We start from the raw sequence: 7,079 nt of genomic DNA, 5'->3' as shown, positions 1-7,079 counted from the left end.
TGTACAGGAACCTTCTGTACTTAGATATTTCTATTTAAGTTCATCATGGTGTTCTTCTCATTGTTTCAGAGCACAGAGGAAGATTTTGGTAAAAACAAAGATCCTTTTAATTTCAGATCCAACAACAGCTAGGAGCAGATGCATGAAGAACAAGACTCTTCACTCTTTGATCTTCACTCCCAAGGTTTCAGTGCCCCTACACAACAAAGTACAATCATTTTAGCTACTTTGACCTCTTACCTAAAACACCATGAAGACTTTCTAAGGTATTAAATGACCTCCAGGCACCAGTTCTGAGAGACCAGAGGGCACATTCCTCCTGCTTCTGAGCACTGAAACAAAGGGGAAGAAGGGGACAGCTTTCAGCAAGTCAGGAGAAGTTTCAGAAATGCTTTGAAATAACAAAAAAGCACTGATAACTTTCCTGCTTTCTATCCAGCTTTACTCCATCAGACTTTTCAGAGGTGTCATGTAATCCCCAAGTTCTCATATACAACTCAAGGTTTCAGATATTATTTGAGATCCTTCCCTGAAAACCATGTGGTATTTTTTCATGTGGTAGGCTGGATCTCAAACCACATAAGAAGTCATGTGACTGCCCTGAATAATCTGAAATTCTTTCTAGTGGAACAGAGACAGTTTTTGCCATGAAACATATCACTGTGTATGGGGGGCTGGGGGTACCACAATGATATCAAGAGGGTAAGGACCAGTATAAAAACCCAAAGAAGGAATAAAGGTGAGGTATTTTGGGAAAGAAAGGAGATGGGTGACTGTAATGTTTAAGAAGAATAGAACAACATCCTTTATCTATTTCCTTTTATCCTGGAAACATAAAAGAGGTCATGAAGGTTCTAAAAGGTGAAAGAAAGGGAGAAGTTGCAAATTCTTTACTCAATTAAGCTAACTGAAATCATTGAACTAATTAAGGAATTTTTTTCCCTTTTCAGTTTACAAAGTCAATGTACCTCTGGATGTTCTCATGGACTTGCACTTATGGATAATTAGGCCAACTATCTAGTGATCCATCTCTTGATTTACAACAAATTTAAACACCATAAGGAAAGAGTGAGTTATTGGAATAAGTCTCAGCAGTGTGACGACAGTAACTGGATCAGGGACAACTCTCACAGTTAAACCAAGTAAGTGACATTTCTTTATTTCTAAAACTCATTTAAAATTAATGTGGGGGAGAACAGGAGAATTTAAAGGGTTGGGTTCAATGAAAGGATTTTCAGCTGCAATAATCCCTTGAATGCACTCGCTCTCCAGCCAGGCTTTCAAGCCAAACCCTCAGCTTGGATTTGCTCAGGAAGGTTTCCCAGGAACAACTGGGCTGACTCTGCACAGCACCATTATTCCATGATCCCCAAACACCAGCAGGGCACTGCTTAGCCTGTGATAACTTATTCCCACTTTGGGCAGCACTCTGGCCCAAATTTACTGTCCAGTGTCCAATTCTCCAGCGGGCTTGCACTGACTGACTTGGGGCAGGAATGCAGAGCTCAGTGAAGAGCTCCCAGTATGAGGAGTTTTAGACACATCTGTAACTCCTGGTTGGAGAAGTTCTCCTTTGACACTGGCACCACACTGGCAGTGTCCACTGCCCTGGGGACAGAGCAGGAAGGAGGGGAAATAGCCTTGGGCTTAAATTCTCACAAGTGCCTCATATCCAAGAGTTCCTGGAATGAAAGAAAATTGGCTCCCAGGTTGTGTGGGTTCTGCAAAGAGCAATGTGGGGAGCAGGGATTATAAGCAGCGTTACTTATTCCTATCTTTGTTTGGAGTTCTGTGATGAACAATAAAGGTGCAGGTCACCCCAAGCTTTTCTAGGGAAATGGGAATGTTGGGGTGGCAGAGGGGTTTTTGATATTGATCTCTGTGATCCTAAAGTATCAGGTGCATCCCTCAGGAATTGTTGCTTTGCTTTCAGAGGTATGCATGTTTTCAAAGTACTTCAAGAACCTCCCATGTTACTTTACATCCCTAAAACCTCCTGCTCTCCTACCAGAAAGATGTGGGACTGCCTTGGGTGCTGCCTAATATCTGTCCATGTCTGTAGGATATGGTGCATGGGAATAAATGGGGATTTGGGAACAATCTCACTGCACTTCCAATTCCAAAGGGACAAAGGAATGCAAATTTACCATTTTGGAGGAAGACCTCTTCTTTCCTTGCTGTTCAGTGATTTTCTTTTTATAGCTAAAGAGAGGATGTTTTCAGAGCTGACCAGAGACTCTGGAATTATGTCTGACTGACAGTAAAAGATCTTGGGCATTAGGAATCAAAGTTCCTTTCAAGTTGGAGAAATAATAAATTGAAGCCAAAGTTTCCAGGTTGTAAGCACCTTCCCCCTTTTGGTTTTGAATTCCTTTGAGATCTATTAACATGCATTTTGACAGGCATACATGAAGATATACATTATTATATTTTACAATAATTCTATATTATACATATTACATATGTTACATATATTAGATATTATATACTATATAATTTTTACATTATAATCTTGGTTATTAGTAGTTTTGAGAATACCCCTACATCAAAATGACAACCCTACAAAAATAGCAACCATTAGTGCCACTGTGGGACACTCCAGGCATATTCTGTTGAGGGCTCAGTTAAGGACAGAGAAGGTTTTCCTTTTGGGTCAGGCTGGATTGTTCCAAATTAAACATTCATTCAAAATGCTAAGGCCCATTACTTTCTGAAATAGAGGGCTCCTCCTGTGACTGTATAAGATGAAAGCAAACAAGAAGAACAAATTCTTCTCCAAATAAATTTTCAGAACATAAAACAAGAATCCCTTCCAGAAGCAAGCAGTGGTAGGAATTCATGGCTGTACTGCCAGGGAATGCAAACGAGTGGGACTCAGGTGAGCCTTCTGGGGTCAGATAAAACAAATCTTCTGCTCTCTGAACTACAATTGCACTGTGTGCATTATTGCTTGCTGAAGATCCTGCCCAGGGAGCTACTGCAGAGAAGCTGCCTGTTTGTGTTCTGGCTCTTTGGAAAGCCTGGAGAGGAGACCACATGAAAAGCCTTTCAAGGTCTTCTCAGAGAACACAGAATGCACAGGACTGACAGGCTCTGGCCAAGCCTGGTACAACAGCTGGGAAGGAAATGTTGGATTTCTGGTGGGTGTCTGGTTGCTGCAGGTGTGGACAAGTGTGTAGTTCTGCCTGTTTGATCACGAGAGCTGACCCATGAAGTTGTGGCAGAGCACAATTTGGCTTTCACCTCAGTTCCTCAGCAGTGGCATAGGGCTGATGGGGAAAGGGTGTAAAATCAGAGCTCCTTGATCAAACTTCCATCAGTACCCTGGGATGAACAAAATGTCAGAGCTGGGGGATCTCCTGACCCACCTGCAGGCAGACACCATGCTAAATGAAAAGCCTCATGCACCTCTCCTTACCCAAGAGACCCCTCAGGATGCTCCTGTCAAAGCAGACAGGTCAATCTTTGTGGATGAGTCTGACAGCTTTTCATAAGCTGAGCCCTTTCTGGCAAGGAAGGCTGCTGGAGGATTCCTTTCAGTTCCATGGTTTTCCTCTAAGTCAAATTGCTAATCTGAGTTAAATCCTGACATTGGTTTTTGAGATCACCCTTGATTCTCCACCTGTGACCTGACCTTGAGGCAAAGATATTTTGTTTAAAATACAAATCATGGTACCACAATGATTTGTTGGCAACTAAATTCTTTTGATACCAATAGTTTTCTTGTAAGACAGCTGGTTGGGAGTTTAAGAAATCTTCTTTTATTACTTGTATCTCTAATGATAAGGAATAATACATAAAAGACAGTAAATGGGATTGTCACAAATTAGTCACAGCTGAGTATATGAGAGTTTTAAGTCACTCAGCACTCGGGCAAGCCTGCAGTAAAATCAATCATGCCCAAACCATGGCATTTGTTACATACAGTCCAAAAACTTCTATCCTAGAGGTCATTGTGGAGAAAACAACTAAACCACAAGATGTTAGCACCACTGTGGAAACAACACCTTTGCCTACGATTTTCCATACCGAGATCATCAGCTCTGAGGAACAGAACACAACAGAGAGGATCTGCATGGACAAGTTCGACAGCAGCATGGTAACAATACTGCCAGGTACAGTTTGGCAGCACAGGTGCAACGTTTTTCTAGGGACAATGTCCTGTGGGGTTTGGTGTTCTTCTCCTGCTAGTCAGCATTGCCCTGGGCAGCCAGCAGAAATCAGAAAGATATTTGGTATTTCAACAGGGAGAGCTGAAAGATGTTCCAAACCATCTGAAAGCAATGGTTTCAACTATTTAGTAACTTTGGGGAAAAGAGGGCAGACACAATCTATTTGATTAAAACCATAATTTCCTTATGACTACACATTTACATGACCCTGTAGCAGCAAACTTGCTGCAGCACAACCTGGAACAGCCAATCCAACACCAACAAAAAGTTCAAAGTCTGGCATGTTTTGGGGTTTTTTACTAAATCCCATTTTGTACTTTGTGGGATTGTTTCTGATGTCCTGAAGGTCATTCAAGGTGCTGAAGGGGCTAGTAAGAGGGTTTGCAACAGCACAGAGCCCTCAGCACAAGGTGAGTTACCCAAACACGATGTGAGGTTACATTGCTCTCTGCGGGATAAAGGCAGGGAAATGTATTTTCTCCAGGGCACAGGACTCAGAGCACAACACATTCAGCACACACAAGCTGCTGTTCCAAGGTTGCTCCTGCAGTTACACACAAGCCCCAGGAAGCAAAAAGCAACAGAGACAGACCCTGGGCTCCCCTCTTGTTGCCATGTTCTCTCTCGGCTGTTCCTTTGCTGCTCTTCCTTTCCCTGAAACTCTCACCTGTGGATTTTCCACTTTCTGCCAAGATCACAGCACCAAAACCTAGACCATGATGTCTCCCCTCTTTTCTGGTCACTGAGCAGACCCTGAAGAGCAGAGAGTGAACATGCTGTCCATGGCTGTGTTGGGCTTGAGAGTCCTGCTGGCAAAAGCCATCGCCTTCAATACCCTCATGAGTATCAAACTGTTTCTTTTCTGAGGTAAGGGAGCTCACAGCTTGGTGTCTGGAAAGCCTGGGAGCATTTGCCAGGAGTGACTTCCTGTCCCTGTGTATGTCCTTAGCCCCACAAGGAATCAGGCCTATTCATCTGCTCCTGAATCCATTTCACAGCCCTTGAAAGTATTCTGGGGAAAAAGACAACAACAATGACCAAACCACACACAAGAAAACCAATTCCCCCCCTCCAAAAGCTATTAAGACAAGCCCACCCTGACTCCCAAAGGACAAAGGAAAAGGCATTTCTCTGTATTCAAAGCTCAGTTCTTAAGGCTGGTTCCCAAATTTTGTTTGCCTGAGAAACTCTGGTATTACCTGAACAGCCTAAGAAATATCTCATTGACTATATCAAGTGGCAGAGCACAAAGCCTGGAGAAATATCCAGACAAATTAGGATTCAAAGGCAAGGATCCCAAAATAAAAACATGTGAGAGTAAAGAGAGGAAGGGGGAAGATTTGAAAATTAAAGCATCTGAAGAGGAACAAAAGATAATCCAGCCTAATTTTTGTGAGTGTATCTGTCCTCATCTGATGGCTATCAAGCACTGGTTCATAGGCCCAATTTCATTAAATGTACTTTAAACCTCCTTTTGCTCTTCCAGACATGGGCAATGAACCCAAAGAAGAGCAGCAAAGAGCGTGAACCAGCAGCACAAGGGGTTGAACAAGCAGGGCCAGAGCTGCTGACAGAGACCAGCCAGGACACAAGGCAGCACCTTCCCCTGCAGACATGCAACACTCTTCACTCCTGCCTGGCCAGCTGATTTACACTGAAGAGTTTTAAGTGCTTTTGCTCTTTCCTCTCCTCTGACAACTGAGCACAGTGGATTTATCCTCATCCTCCTGCTAAGGAGATCCCTCCCACTCTTCTGGCATTTGCACACCAGTGTCCAACCTGCTTCAGTAGCTTTGAAAACTCCAGTGCTCACTGCTGGGAGATGCCTTTGAGAAGCACCTTTCCCAGGCACGTTGTGTTACTGCCTGAGGAACTGGAGTAGCACTGCTGGGGGAATTCCAGCCCACGAGCTGCCTTTTGTTGCTTAGGGTTTATATTGATTTAATAAGTGTGTACTGCAGATAAGAAGAGCTCTGTAGAATCTGAAGTGATTTATTTCAACCAGATATTGTTCATTTCTTGATTAAGCCTGCATTTCTTCTGCCAAATGTATTACACATCCATTTTAGATTCCTGCAGTAGTGACAAAAATAAAGATGTACTAGCACAAAATACTGTGGGTTTTCTCTGTTTTTTTCTTCTGAAGATGGGATGGAGATTGCTGAAATCCAAATGTCCTAAAGCCCACTGGGATCAGAAACACAGCTTTGATACTGCAGATTTCCTGTTGGCTGAATTTGTCTTTTGCAGACTTGGTGCAGGGAAATGTCTCTGGCACATTCAGGAGCCTCAGTGAGGAGAGTCCTTGCTGAAGGCACGAGGGAGGAAAATGCTCCTGTCAGCAGGGAAGAAACCCTGCTGCTGTTTTGCACTCAGGGACAGGAGGCAGGGGCCACCAGAAAATAATCTGGGCTGGTTTGATGGAGTGATAGTTTCCATAGCAACTTGGCTCTTACCTAACAGAGCCCAGCCCACACCTTCCCCAGCTCATGCCCCTCTCACCAGCTACAGGCAGGATGCTGTGGTCACCATTTCTGACTCAGTCACACCAGGCAGCATCAACCCTCCCCTGCTTTTGGAAACACAAGGTAACCACATCCTGAAGGGGAAATAAGGCTTTGCTGCCCCTGCCTGAGTTCCTGCAGCCCTCAAGAGAGCCTCTGCACGGCACACAGCAAGGGCTGCTGCACTGAGCTTGCTCTGCTCACACCCTCAGGCCCTGCAGACACCCAGACAAGAGCCCCAGCCCCTGCAGAAGCTCTGTGAAATTTGCATGGCAAATCCAAATCCACTGAAATGCACGTTTAGTGCACTCTACCACCACACCATCAATCAGGGGGAGCTGTTCACCAACATTTCTATACTGATTTTCCAATGACACCCAGAACCTTTTTCTCAAGCACTCCA

General features: G+C 43.9%; 1 long non-coding RNA gene across 1 annotated transcript; it reads left to right on the top strand.

Annotated features, from left to right (window-relative positions):
• Positions 1-960: 960 nt before the first annotated feature.
• Positions 961-6,286, top strand: LOC139601523 (uncharacterized). The gene is made up of 3 exons (XR_011682926.1): positions 961-1,142; positions 3,948-4,115; positions 5,659-6,286. It is a non-coding gene; the product is annotated as an uncharacterized lncRNA (long non-coding RNA).
• Positions 6,287-7,079: the final 793 nt, after the last annotated feature.

This window comes from Agelaius tricolor, unplaced genomic scaffold (genome assembly GCF_023055355.1).
Source record: "Agelaius tricolor isolate 1412-34295 unplaced genomic scaffold, bAgeTri1.0.p SCAF_31, whole genome shotgun sequence".
Lineage (NCBI taxonomy): Eukaryota > Metazoa > Chordata > Aves > Passeriformes > Icteridae > Agelaius > Agelaius tricolor.
The sequence above is the reverse complement of the archived record's forward strand: the minus strand, read 5'-3'. Positions and strand labels throughout refer to the sequence as shown.